Raw genomic sequence first — 13,892 nt, 5'->3', positions numbered from 1 at the left:
ATGCCATGTGGTATCCTTTTGAAGAAAATGGATGCTTCTGATGGTTTTGAACACTAGGTGATGCTACACTAAGACTAGTTTTATCAGGATACTTTGGATAGGCTAGGTATATTGGTTTACTTAAGCATGTCTATTTGCTAGATTAACTAGTATTGGTCTGGCCTCTTTCTTTCCAACATCACTTGGTCTATACCAAGTGATGACAAATCCCTATGGAGCATCTGCTCCACACCATGTGTGTGTATGAGCATGCTTATGATCGATTGGATCCTCTAGATCCTTTCCAGGTACTAGTAAGCTTGCACGTGCAACGCACGATTTTCTTAGTTAGCAAATCGTTAATAGTGTACAAATCAGATAAGTCCAATGTGTCAAATAGCGAGCTATGCTTCTTAGCGGCAATATTTTTTAGGCGCTAAGGAAGCTATAGCGATGCTATATCGAAGCTAAGTCATTTAGCGTTTTTTTATAAAACAAGAAAACTCCTAAAAAACATTAGGCATCAAACATTCACATCATCTATAAATATGAAAAGAAATTTAATGATTCAATGGTACCAAACTTGTACTCAATAATTATGATGATTTAGGAATAAAAGTAGTGCATAAATACATATTACATAAGTAGATTTAACTTTTAAATTTCTCTGTTAAAATATTTGGTCTTAGCGGGAGAAATAGCGCTATTTTTTAGCCCTATTTAGCGTTTTAGCGCGATTTAGCGAGCTATTAGCGAGAGATTCTATTTAGCGTTAAAAGTGGTTATCTTTAGCGGGAGTCTTGTGAATCTGCTATAGTGATGCTATAGCAAAGCGATAGCGCGCTATTTAAAACTTTGGATATGTCACTATGAAGTGTTTCCCATCTCCCAATCTTTTCATCTAGGAGTAGTTTGTGTTTTGTATTAGAGTTACCATGGAACTTCATTTGGCACTCTTCCTCCTTACTTTATGTGTAATGGGGTACCGACTCTACAACCAAAAGATGTTTGAAATGTAGGTGCCAACTCGGAAAAGCCTAATTCTAAAAATGTTGGATTGATACAGGAATTATGTTCAACAACCATAATATAACAAATCAAGAATATTGCTTATATGTCTTACTACTCGAGATCACCATAATACAACAAAGAAAAAATACTCCTGAATTTTCTTCCTCACAACACATAATATCTGCTACAAGTTGTGCACTTAATCACTTATTGTAATTCGGCGTAACCTACCAGCGTATAAATTAGTTAGGTACAGTAATAAATAAGGTCAGCCAGATGTTCATCAAAGATACACCGCAATTCTTCAGGTAGAAAGCTAACATGTATACAATTGATTTCTTCCTACCATGAAATTACCAAAACATGAAATTACCAAAAGACCTACTCCGAGTCGTTGTACTAACCATAGGAAATTCTGTATTTCAGTGTAGAAAAATTAAAGGCCACATAAGCACCTAGTGACAAAAAAATCAAATGAACTCATAATTAATCCCTCTCGGCCTGAAATGCGATGAAGCTGATCTGGATACTCCCTCGTGAGCTCTTGGAGGACATGTTCTACCGCATGTCTTTATTTCTGAATTTTGATGGTGAAATGTTTTTCTTTTCTTCTTCGTATTCTTCTCTTTCTGCACGCAAACCAAATCATGAAATATCAACCAGAATGAAAGACAGCGAATCAAAATGCTGATTTGTCCATGGCAAGAAAGCAACATTCTATAGCTTCAGTTGTTGTGATAATATGGCAAGCAAGCAGACATGATTCCATTCCCTCGTTCAGATTCTGCTCTTTCTAGACAGAAAGTAAAATCATGATAGGTCCACAATAATGTAGGACAACAGAATCAAAATGTAGACATTGCAATGAAGATAAATCAGCCTATACCTTTAGTCCTGATGGTCTGCATGGAATTTTAAAAGACTGTCTTTCCCAAATATCCCACTGTCTAACGATCTGAAATTGTCATTTAAAAATCAGACTGTGACACTTGAAAATTAAGAAGAGCACAAGCAGGAGATAGGATGCTACATCTGAACTTTCCGAACCAATTCAGTGCAGACCGTGGCCTACATGCTTTGAATCTGGAATGCAGATTATGTAGAATTCTTTATTTCAACAGGACACTAAACTGTTTCAGACGAAATCACAGCAAACTTCAACAAAACATAACACATCCAAAACAAGATAAGATCACGGTGTGAAGATGTTACCGTCGCATGGGGAACCAACATCGCGGGGCAGACGATGATGCATGGAAAATTGCTACCTTCTATTCAGCAAAAACTTTCCTTAACTGAGCATAAAACATCTTTACAGTTTACCCTATGTCAAGTTCAGCTTAAGGGTTGTACAGAGGAAAAGTCTAAAGTCTGAATATGCAAATAACCAGCGTGCAGATAAATACAATCCATGATGATTAAGCCAAACATGTGGACTGAACGGGTTGAATATAGTTGTCCAGCGTCACATAATGAGAAAGTAGATCGATGTAACATTCGATTATCAATGTCTCCAGATTCATTATTTTCTTACGCACAAACCACAGGAATATCAGTACTTATAAATTCGTGCTATTACTACTACAATTCATCCAAGAATAGAAACGAAGATCGGATAGACAAATACACAGAAAAAAAACTGAAGAGAGGCGGGCTACCGTTGCTCCTGCAGGCTGGCTTAGCTTCGGGTGGCAACGACTGTAGGGGCGGGCGGCGCAAGCTCGGCGATTGGCGCAGCGGTGGCATCCAAGACGACGCCTACGCGCCAGTAGGGGCGGCGGAGCCGGATCTTACCGGCATCTGATTGAGCATGACCTAGTGGGGAGCACGGAGGGCAGGTGAGGAGCGCGTTGATCCAGCGAGGAGCGCTACCGGCTGACCCGTGCCGGCGATGCATGATGGGCTGGCGGTTTGATGAGGGAGAGGCGCTGAAGGCACGGGGGAGAGAGGAGCGATCCGGGCAGTGTGGGCGGCGGTGGGGGATTGAAGGCGGCAACCAGCGAGGAGGAGGAGATTGTGGGAGGAGTGGAAGAAGAGAAGGAGAGAACCGTCGGCTTTGTTGTTTTAGATTGACCAAAAGGATTGAAAGGCATGCGCGTGAGATGCGGGCGGGATGGAAATTCACGTGATTCGGGGAGGGGAGAATGCATGAGTGTGGACCGTAGATAGATCTAGATAGATGGCTATGATTTAATTTTCCTACGGCACTTCGTGCCTTTATAAGTAGTAGAGATAGAGATTAGTTATATCTTGCTCCATCTCCTAGATGAATTGTTTTGTTGATAAAGAAGTTTTGCAGGTTGATTTGATCAACTGGCCCTTCTCCTCCTAGCTCCTGGATGTCCTTGACTTATGTCACGATGGTTTCTTGCTGGTTTGGTTTGGTTTAGGATGAATGAACTAGATGAATGTGAGGTTGCTGTTGTGTTCTTGCTGATGAACTGATGTTCCTAGAGGTTTCATCCCTATCTACTGTTTACTGTGCTATTTATAGCATGCCAACATGTCCTGCTTGGTCGACAACACAAGCTTGGTTCTGTGCTGTGGTGTCCTCTCCAGGTTTCACCATGGTGGTTAGTTATGGGAAAAGATCTGTGGCCATATGCTTTGGCTCTGGTTGGGACTTGATCCCCCGCCTGAGCTTATCTCCCTAATTCTCATTCTTTTTACTATCCAAGTGGCATTGCCACTTGTTAGTGGACAATCTTTGTTCTTTCCGTGTGTATCTTCCAAGTTTCAATTGGATCAAGAGTAAAGGATGATCAAGTGAAGATTTTTAGAAGAACTTAGTCTAGGAAATAATTCGTGTTGTAATCTTCATTTTTATTTACTCATTTCTTATTTGTATTTGATCCTATTTCTTGTAATATAAGTGAATTATGTAATGATAGTGTATCATTTGTGATTTATTAATAAAGCTCAAGTTTTCCCTATGAGATATGTGTAATATATTTATAATGCATTTCTTTGAACAACTTATATGAATCTTTGAATGGTTTGAGTTATTAATTATGAATTCATTTAAATTATGGTTTACTTATATTCCTATATGTCTGAAAATTCAAATTTGAAATGCAAAATTCAAACTCCTCTCCAAAACCCTAATTTCAAAAGGGGTCATGTCGAAATTCATAGCACTCTCATCACCCTAACCCTAATGGGTACGAGAGAAAAACCTTGATCACTCTTTAGTGTTATGCAATTAAGCGCGAAAATTTCCCCCGTTCTGCGATGCAATGCGCAACCCTTTTCTATATCTACCCCGCGTTTGTCCTAAGTTCTGGGATGTTACACATCCCCCCTCAGCCGTAGCGGGAGTGAAGCGGACGATTGCGACCGTGTTTGAAGTCCCGCACTTCCGTCCTCTTCTCCTCCTTGTCATCATCGGCGTCCCCTTCTGGTGCCTTCTCTTCCCTTCCGCAGTAACAATGGGAGTGTCGTGGACGCAAGTGATGACGCGGACGCTGTCGACTGGAGTTGTTGCCGATGTGTAGTTGTAGACGTTGTCGCGATGTCGTTGCCGAGGTAGCCAAACGTGATATAGTCGTGTTCGAGGTAGTCCTGGTCGATGATGCAGTCGTCGTAGGTGGCGTAGCCGCGTTCGCCAGAGGCGCAAAAAAATGCGCGGTTTTGTTTTCTTCCTTTTTTTTTTTGCCAAATTCATAACCCATAAATAAGTAATATTCATACTACATCGCACTCTACCGAAGTAGAGTTGCTAATGGCATACTTCCTCACATGCATATATATTTTTTGTAATGAAAGTTAACGAAATAGTGAGTATGTAGGCTGGAAGCATAATGAGAACAAATAAAACTCCTTTCCATCCTCCAACTTGAAGTACATATTTTAGACATAGAAAGGCAATGATAATGAATTCCAGCACAATCACGAAATTCCAACCGCAAGCGATGAAGTTGGAGATGCTCGTACTGCTTTTGTGCTCGACGGCAGGGTGTACATCTGAATCCACCGGCTTGGAAAGAAAGAAATGCCTACTTCACCGTCGATATGGTGGTCTCTTAAGATAAAAAAAAATAGAGGTCTTTATGGGCCTTGGCAAGGTCGAAAGTGTGTTAAGTACTCTGATTACGCGAGGTAGACCTTATGTTTTGGATCTTTGCTTTTTTCCTTTATCACGTTGGTTTGTAACACTCTAAAACTTCTTTATAAATGAAAATGCCAAATCTTTTGCCTCGTTTAAAAAAAAAAAGCTGCACCCCCTGCATATCGTCTCCCACTTCCATTGCAGTCAAACATAACTGCCATCATATTTACTGGCCTCTACCATTGCTTCAAAGAGAGAGCGCGCCCTTTGATCTCTCCTGTTAGCGCTGCTCTCAACCATCTCTCTCGTGAATCATTAAAAAGGTCGCATTGGCCATCAGCTGGCGCGCTCGGTCGCGACGCCTCGTCTCCACGCATCCCGTGAGGAAAGCGTCAGAAGCAAGGCCCGGAACTCTCTTCAGACTCGGCAAACGCCTCAAAGTTGCGGTCGATGATGTCCTGGCAATGCTCCCGCACCTTGGCAACGTCGTACATGTCGGACAGCATGAGCCATCGGCAGAGCTCCCCCGGTGAGACGAGTTCCAGATCCAGATGTGGCAGCAGCAGGTCAGCCACGACTCGCTTAAGCGGAAACAAGAGGTACCTGGACGCGATGTCCAAAAGCTCTTCCGCCATAGAAAGAGGATCATCATCATCCAGATCCTCTAGCTCGTCCGTGTAGACATACTCAAGCATCTTCTCGAACGCTTCCGCACTCACATCATGCTCCTCCAGGAGCGGAAGCTCTCCTCCTCTGTTGGAATGGAGGAAATCGGTTCGTCGAGACAGCCTAGTTTTGAAGTACTCCGACCTCAAGGTAAGAATCAGCTGGTGGCAGCGGAAGACCCTGTCGCCTACTTTTATGCATACGTCCGCAAGGTTGTCGTACGCGGAGCTTCTGCAGGTCTCGGCTAGCTCGCTGTTGCGGAGATCTTCCTCTCTGGAGTTTGCTAGAGAGTCGTGGAGGATCCGGCGGAGAGCCGACGGGAGGCTGTCTGCTGCACGGTGATCCATGGACCGTCCTTGAAGAACGAAAGGTTTCTGTGAATAGTCTCGACCCAACTCCCTCGTTAGAGTATCTCGACGCTTCTTGTGAGCGGTTAATCTTTTAACCATCCCCGTACACTTGCAAGCTTTGCATATCCGCGCGAAATCTTCGAGGTCTTCCGCGGCTACCTCGCATCTGTCGGAGTAGAAGAAGACGACGAGGATGTGCATGAGTTTGAAAGACAGGCTTTGGCTGCTGGAGAACGTCACCTCCTTGCGGTTTCTCCACTCCGTCGCGAGTTTCCTACGAAAGTATGGGGACCGGGCGGCGAGGATGACGCGGTGGGCCTCGATGGGTCTTCCTTGCACATACAGCGTGATGTCTGGAGGGGATGGCCACAGCTCGCCGGCAGCATCCGTCGCCAACGTCGGCGTGGAGTCAGCGCCGACGCGGTTGGCGGGGCAGGCGAGGAACGCCGACCTGAGGGCAGCGTGAAACGGCGCGAGCGGGAGCGGGCGCAGCGGCCGCGGCCGCGACTCGTAGTGACAGAGGATTCTGCGTATGCCCAGGTTGAGCGCCGCGCGGTAGCACCGCTCGCCTTCGAAGGTGCTGTCGTCGTAGACGGCGCCGGCCGCGAGCAGCATCCGCACGGCATCGTCATGGCCAGCGAGGCAGGCGTAGTAGAGCGGGATGGAGTCCCAGCGGTCGCAAGCGTTCAGGTCGGCCCCGTCTCGGAGCAGGCGGCCGAGCAGGGCACAGTCGCCGGCGCGTGCCGCCTGGAAGATGTCCAATTCCATACCGCCGGCTGCTGATCCCATCGATCTCTTGTACGTTGCCGCTTCTCGTCTTTTCCTGGATCAACAATACGACCCTTGGGTGTATATATAGGCAGAGGAAACGGCGAAGCTGCCCGTCTCCGACTACATCTCGAAAACTCAAGCGGTTCCAGGGCAACTAACACATGGACGACTCGGAGTACTCTTCCCGATCGGTTTTACTAGATTTTGGTGCGCACCTCGGCGCGAGTTTCCCAGGTTACGTATTCATAAGGATTTTATAGAAAACCTTGATTATCAGACCATGTATAGTAGTAAACAACAAAATTAGTGAACCGAGTTCAAAAGGCATGCATGGCATGTTGTTGACGTGAAGCAAACACCTGCAAACACCTGCCTAAGTAATGTTGGCGCAAGTATAGGGAGGGCAAGAACTACATACATAGCAGTAGCAGCATGAAAATAGAAAACGTAGTGCAACAATTATTAACATGCGGTTTTGATGCATACGACATTAAAGGAGTCATTAGCATACATATGTTTCTGATACATAGAGGGGCACACAAACGGTTCACGGAGCAGCAAACGTTGCGATTCCAGGTTCGTCAACGATGATCAGACCTCGTAGTTGATAGGATGACCATTGGAATCATAGTCCAAGCCTCACACTTCAGTAGTTCTCTTATTCATCCAAGGTCTCAGGGTTAAATGGAAGCACGCCTGCAGCAGCTTTCAGAACCCGCCACATACTGCAGATCAGCCAGTGAGAAATCGCGCCTGCAACACGGAGCAACAGAAGACGAAACAAAACCCTAAACTCTAAAGTACAGAATAAAACCATAGGTAAACCCCAGGTTCCGTTTCAATAAGCATTTTTGTAAAAACGCACAGAACCTGACAGGAGGGACACGGACATTTACGAATGTTCAGCTCTTTGAATAATAATAGTTTATAAATATTCTCGAAGATGGCCTCGTTGCGATTCTTCTAAATCCACCACACCGTGAGCATGATCAACTCCATTTGTACTTACCAAGGTCTGAACAACTCCAGAACACAAATTAACCAAGTAGCCAAATACATAATTTTCTTCATAGGATTTTTCTTTACGTTCTTAGAATTTAATAGCAGGCACATGCTGAATTATGTTCACAAGAGAGAGAAAGAGAGAAACATCTTGCTCTTTAGATTGTGCTATTGGGACAGTGTGGACATCAGGAAGTTCCTTTGCGGATCGATCGGGGTGTGGACCGCAGCACCAGCACCCACCACTCAGCGAAGTCAGCATCAACATACCTGTTTTTTGATCATACCGGCTTTTATTCAGGCATACTTCTTCTTGTCAATCACTTCCGTCTGTGTGAAAATGTCCTGCGCCTACAAACAGTTTACACAGGACTTGCATCAGCATAGGACATGGAACGAACAAGACAAGCATACTATATGAAAGACTTATTCACCAATAGATCAAAGACTAATTCGCCAGTACATCAAATACTGATTCACCAGTAAGGGAGATTTATATCTGAATGGATCGTAGCGAACAAGGGGGGGGGGGGGGGGTGAATGGCGCTACGGCAAGTTTTAGTCTTTTTTAATTTTTATGCAACGGAAGGTAAAGGTGAGAACTTTAGTGATAGTGGTGATCCTACAATGATTCTAGGACAAGTGCAACAAGTAAAGGAATCAACAATATAACAAGAGTAAGGAGCGAGACAACCGGGGGCGCGGAGGCGAGGCGAGGTTTGTTTCCCGCAGTTCCTTCCACAATAGGAAGTACGTCTGCGTTGAGGAGGTGCTAGTCTCACACAAGAGACTAGACGACCACACCATGAAGGAAGGCCTCACCTTCTTCCTCGAGAGAGCTCCACGAAGGTGCTCTCCCTCTTCCACTAAGGCACCGGTCGAGGCGGTGATTCCTTCACAAGGTTGGGGCGAGCTCCACACACAAGGATGCTCCCAACACCCTATGGGGCTAGTACATCACCAAGCTAGCCTCCATAGCTGCACATCTCCAATGCTCCACCATAGGAACCCTACCACCAAGATCCACTAAGGAATAGCTAGTATTGGTGAAATCTCTCTTGGTAGAACTATAGATCAGGGTCTCCTCCACCACTACTCAAAGTTTGGGCATGATTGGTTGGATGGATGGGGAGAACCTCAAGGATTAAGCTCAGCAACAATGGAGGAGAGAGAGAGAGAAGAGATAAAAATCGTGTTGGGGAAGAAGGAGCCCTTAAATAGGCTCCTCCAAATCCAACTGTTATGTCCAGTTTTGGCCTAAGCGGTACCGCTCTGAGTTCGAATTCCCCAGATCTGGTCAACGTGGACGCAGAGCGGTACTACCGCTAGAGGTACCGCTCGAGGTACCGCAATGGGGTCCAAACCTTACTGGATCCAAAGTAGTACCGGAGCGGTACCAGAGCGGTACTGCCGTAACTAGTTTACGGTACCTAGGCGGTACCGTGAGCGGTACTACCGCTCGTGAGCGGTACTACCGCTCCAGGTACTGCAGGGGTACCGCAACTCGTACTGTGGGACAATTTCGGCGCAGAACTCAGAGCGGTACCGTGGGCGGTACCTATAGGGGTAGCGGTACTACCGCTACAGATACCGGTAGTACCGGCCTGGCTAAAACTGGTTTTCTCCCCTTTTTCTCTCCACCCATGTCACCTCGCCAAATACACACAAAACCAGAAAACCTATCAACTATGCTTCAGTCTTCCGATCTTGACGTGTCCAGCGAGGGCACCGTGCACTTGCAAATCTAACAATGATACTCAAGGCACACGGTGAGATTACTCAAGTGTTGTCATCAAACACACAAAACTTGGGGTGTAAACTTTGCTCTTACAATCTCCCCCTTTTTGGTGTTTGATGACAACACAAGAGTTGACAATAACATATGATATTATGATGAGATACTTAGATTTGCAAAAACTCGACGGAGCTCCCCCTACACATGTGCATATCATGAATATGTATTTGAATACAAATACACATGTTCTAGAGACATCACTCCCCCTAGTTTTTACAAACCAAGCACATATGCAACATGGATAAATGACCTGTTTAAGTAGCTTATGCACAATATGGAGGCAACATAAGATCATGCAAGGAGATTTGGGTGAAGTTATCATACCATAGCCTTGAGAATACCCAAACTCACAATAAGATGCCTCCATAGGGTTGTTGATGTAGCCATAAGAACCGAAAAGGCTACAAACAGCAAAGGTCCCCATCCACCTAGGAACTTCTCCCCCTTTGGCATCGGAACACCAAAAAGGAGGGTAGAAGGATGGAGGAAAAAGAACATACAACCAAGCTTGCAAAAATCACGAGAAAACAAGCTTGAAGGAGGTTCTTCAAAAACAAGAAAAAGAAAGCAAAGAAGAAAGACAAAAGGAAGGTCACAAAGAAACACAAAGAACCGAAAAACCCCTCAAGGAGGGGGTTTGTTGGCCGAAGCCACCGTGTAAGAGTATAGTACTGTGAGGTCGCGTAGATGTATCTAGGACTCACGGACTACAACTCAACATGAAGCTCATAAGTCACTCAATTGACAAATAGCATATGCTTTGGATTTCTTTATGCATTATGGGGGGAGGGATAGCTCAATAGATTTAAACCGCACTCCCCCTATGTTCATGCGTGCCTTTCATCTAGATATAAAGGTTAGGAGTGGTATGTGGGCACGACGGTCAAGCAAAGATCGAGGATCTATGATATTTAGCTCATGCCTCAACTCAATGAAACGCTTCTCATCCAAGGGATTCGTGAAGATGTCCGCCAATTGCTCCTTGGTGCCAATATAGGATAGTACAATATCTCCGCGAGCAATGTGATCCCGGATGAAGTGGTTCCGTATCTCAATGTGCTTCGTCTTGCCATGAAGAACCGGATTGTAGGCGATCTTGATTGGGCTCTCATTGTCACACAAAAAAAGGAACCTTGCTATACTCGAGTACATAATCCCGCAAGGTTTGCCTCATCCACAAGATTTGAGCACAACTACTTGCCGCGGCAATATACTCGGCTTCCACGGTGGAGACGGAGACACAATTTTGCTTCTTCGATGACCAACACACCAAAGATCTTCCAAGAAAGTGACACACTCCGGATGTAGACTTCCTATCAACCTTGTCGCCCGCCCAATCGGAGTCGGTGAAACCAATCAAAGCAAAGTCCGTGTCCCTTGGGTACTGTTGTCCACAACTGGTGCGTGGTTGACGTGGGAGGTAGAAATCTCTGTGGTGTAGCTTTTCTTCGTTCCCCGGCAACGGCGCCAGAAAATAGCTTGATGTCTACTCACACTTCTTTTCCTGTAGACAGTGTTGGGCCTCCAAGAGCAGAGGTTTGTAGAACAGCAACAAGTTTCCCTTAAGTGAATCACCCAAGGTCTATCGAACTCAGAGAGTAAGAGGTCAAAGATATCCCTCTCAAGCAACCCTGCAATCACGATACAAGAAGTCTCTTGTGTCCCCAACACACCTAATACACTTGTCAGATGTATAGGTGCACTAGTTCGGTGAAGAGATAGTGAAATACAAGTAATATGGATGTATATGAGTGGTAATAGCAATTTGAATAAAATATGGCAGAGAGTAAACATGCAGCAGAACTTGTTGGAAACGGTGTTTCGATGTTTGGAAACAAGGCTGTAATGTCCCAGGTTTAGAGACGATCGAGGGGTAGATTTCAGAAAGGGATGTGCATTGCATCGTAAATTCTGGGGAAATTTCGCGCTTTTAAAACAAAACTGCATCGAAGGGGGACACGTTTCTCTCTCGACACCTTACAGGGTTAGGGTTTCGAGAGTGCGACAAACTTGCTCTTATTCAACTAAGTTAGGGTTTTGAGAAGAGAGGAGAGAAGTTATATCCCAACTTAAGTTGCATGATTGAATTCAAATTTAAGTTGCATGATTGAATTCAAACCTAAGTTGAATTTGAATTTCAAATTCAAACATCAAATAGATAACTCATAATTCAAACTTGAGTTAATTCATTAAGTAAATTATAAACAATATAAAATATGAACAATCCAAATAATAAGTAAAGCTCGTTAGAGAAAATCTTGAGCTTTATTGATTATCACACAATATACATTGTCTTTACAATATTCACAATTGCAATAAAGGAATATTACAACACATTACAAGAATTGGCAAAACAGAAAAAAAAAGAAAAGAAAAGAAAAGTACAAGGCATTGATCTATCCTAAAACTACAAGCTAATCTTCATTTAAGCTTGAGTTTGATGATCTTCATAATCATTTGATCATCATCTTGAAACCTGCACACAAACACAACAAAGCACTAGTTATGCCAAGTGGCATTGCCACTTGGCAGGTTAGAAAAGAAATGGGAATGGAGAGGATATGCTCAGTTCTGCCGAGCTGATCTACTCTCAACCCAAGTTCCAAGCCAGGCTACACACACACACACACAGCCAAATAGCTCACCAGGCAGTGTGCATGCCCAACAGCACACACAGGCCAGTGAGTCACCACATGCTTGCCAGGCCAAGCTGTCGACCTGGAGAGCAAAGAAGGGGAGGTATAAAAACCTCCACAGTAAACCCTAGCTTCATCCATCGACAAGCAGCAGGGTAAGTCATCAGATAGCAAGAACACTTAGAACAGGAAGAACAGCAAACCACCAGAAATCATCCAGGGACAGTTTCACCAAGAACTGTCAACTGTGAACAAACACAAGATGGAGTAGAGCAAGCTCAAGCTAGCCAGGAGGAGCAGGGCAAGCTTAAGTCATCAATCAGAAGCAAACATCTACACCAACACCAAATTTCTAGGAGCTGGAGTGAGGTATACCAGATAAACATGAGCAAACCATGGTTTTGCTCATAATTAAGCATGTGCATATGTCACAGAAGCAAAAGAGGGTAGAAACCCTATTTGTATCTTCACTTGGCTACTAGCCATTTGGTGCAAGCAAAGAGGGGAGAGGCCAATAGGAAATCATCCAAGGGAACACTAGTTATGTCAAATCAGTGGCACAACTAAGGAAATCCAGCAAAGGATGGATTCACAGCTAGCCTAGCCCAAATCACCTAGCACCTACAGCTAGTAATACCATCAGACAAATAGGCAACCTATGCCTGTTTTTGTTTGTCAACAGTAAAGCTCACTGGAAATCCAACAAGGGATTGTCCAGTGATGCATTCATCAAGCCACAGCCAGCCAACAGGGGTGGGAGCTTCCTGAACAGCAAGAATTGATGTTGAGGCCACCTCAACCACTGAAACAGCCCCAAATCACAAGCCTTGCACAGTTATCATCACCAGAAGGGTTCAAATAATGGACTAGGGTACACAACCAAGGGTTGGCATCCATCTAGCCTATCACAATTAAAAAGATGATCATAAATGCAAGCAGTTCACATCATTTATCCATTCAGCCAAGCAAGTCAACACAGATAAATGACATACACAAGCAATAGATGCACCAGAGCCTTGCAGATGATCCAATGGATCATTGCAAGCATCAACTGATGCTTAAGCAAGCACCAGCACACACCAGGACAAGCCTGTGTGATGCACACACAACACATAGTGAGCAATAGTGAGGCACAGTTATGAAACAACATCATTTACAAGCAACTGATGATCATGTGATCATCAGAAGCTTGCTAGATCATGCCAGTGCATGCTAGAGCATCACTGAACAGCAGAGCAGGAACCAGTCAATGAAGGAGCCACATATAGTCAATAATTGCTCCACAGATAATCAAATCAATGAATTATGATTGTATCCAGAAGCACTCCATCAAGGGATGGAGCTGTTAATGCAACAGATAGGCTCAATTGAGCATGTCCATGAATTAGAGCATAGATAATAGCACATCAGGAGCACTGGCACTTGCCAACGGCAAGGATCATCACAGCATGATCAAGCCAGAAGCAAGCCATTGCATACACATGAGAGGCATGGATACAGAGCAACAGCAGGAGTCAAGATAATTAAACAAAGCATCACAGTATGCTTATGAACAAAAGCTCATAAGCTAGAACATCAGGTGCTAGAGAAGAACAACACAAGACGGCACAGACAAGCCGCGTAGCAAAGCAAGA

At 44.5% G+C, this 13,892-nt stretch overlaps 1 long non-coding RNA gene and 1 pseudogene across 1 annotated transcript; both read right to left on the bottom strand.

The window, feature by feature from the left end:
* Positions 1-1,269: 1,269 nt before the first annotated feature.
* Positions 1,270-3,177, bottom strand: LOC127345947 (uncharacterized). Its single transcript, XR_007879137.2, has 2 exons — positions 1,877-3,177; positions 1,270-1,619 (listed from the first exon to the last, which is right to left on the bottom strand). It is a non-coding gene; the product is annotated as an uncharacterized lncRNA (long non-coding RNA).
* A 2,097-nt stretch (positions 3,178-5,274) lies between these two features.
* On the bottom strand, positions 5,275-6,843 carry LOC127329656 (BTB/POZ domain-containing protein At2g04740-like; annotated as a pseudogene).
* Positions 6,844-13,892: the final 7,049 nt, after the last annotated feature.

This window comes from Lolium perenne, chromosome 1 (assembly GCF_019359855.2).
Source record: "Lolium perenne isolate Kyuss_39 chromosome 1, Kyuss_2.0, whole genome shotgun sequence".
NCBI lineage: Eukaryota > Viridiplantae > Streptophyta > Magnoliopsida > Poales > Poaceae > Lolium > Lolium perenne.
The sequence above is the reverse complement of the archived record's forward strand: the minus strand, read 5'-3'. Positions and strand labels throughout refer to the sequence as shown.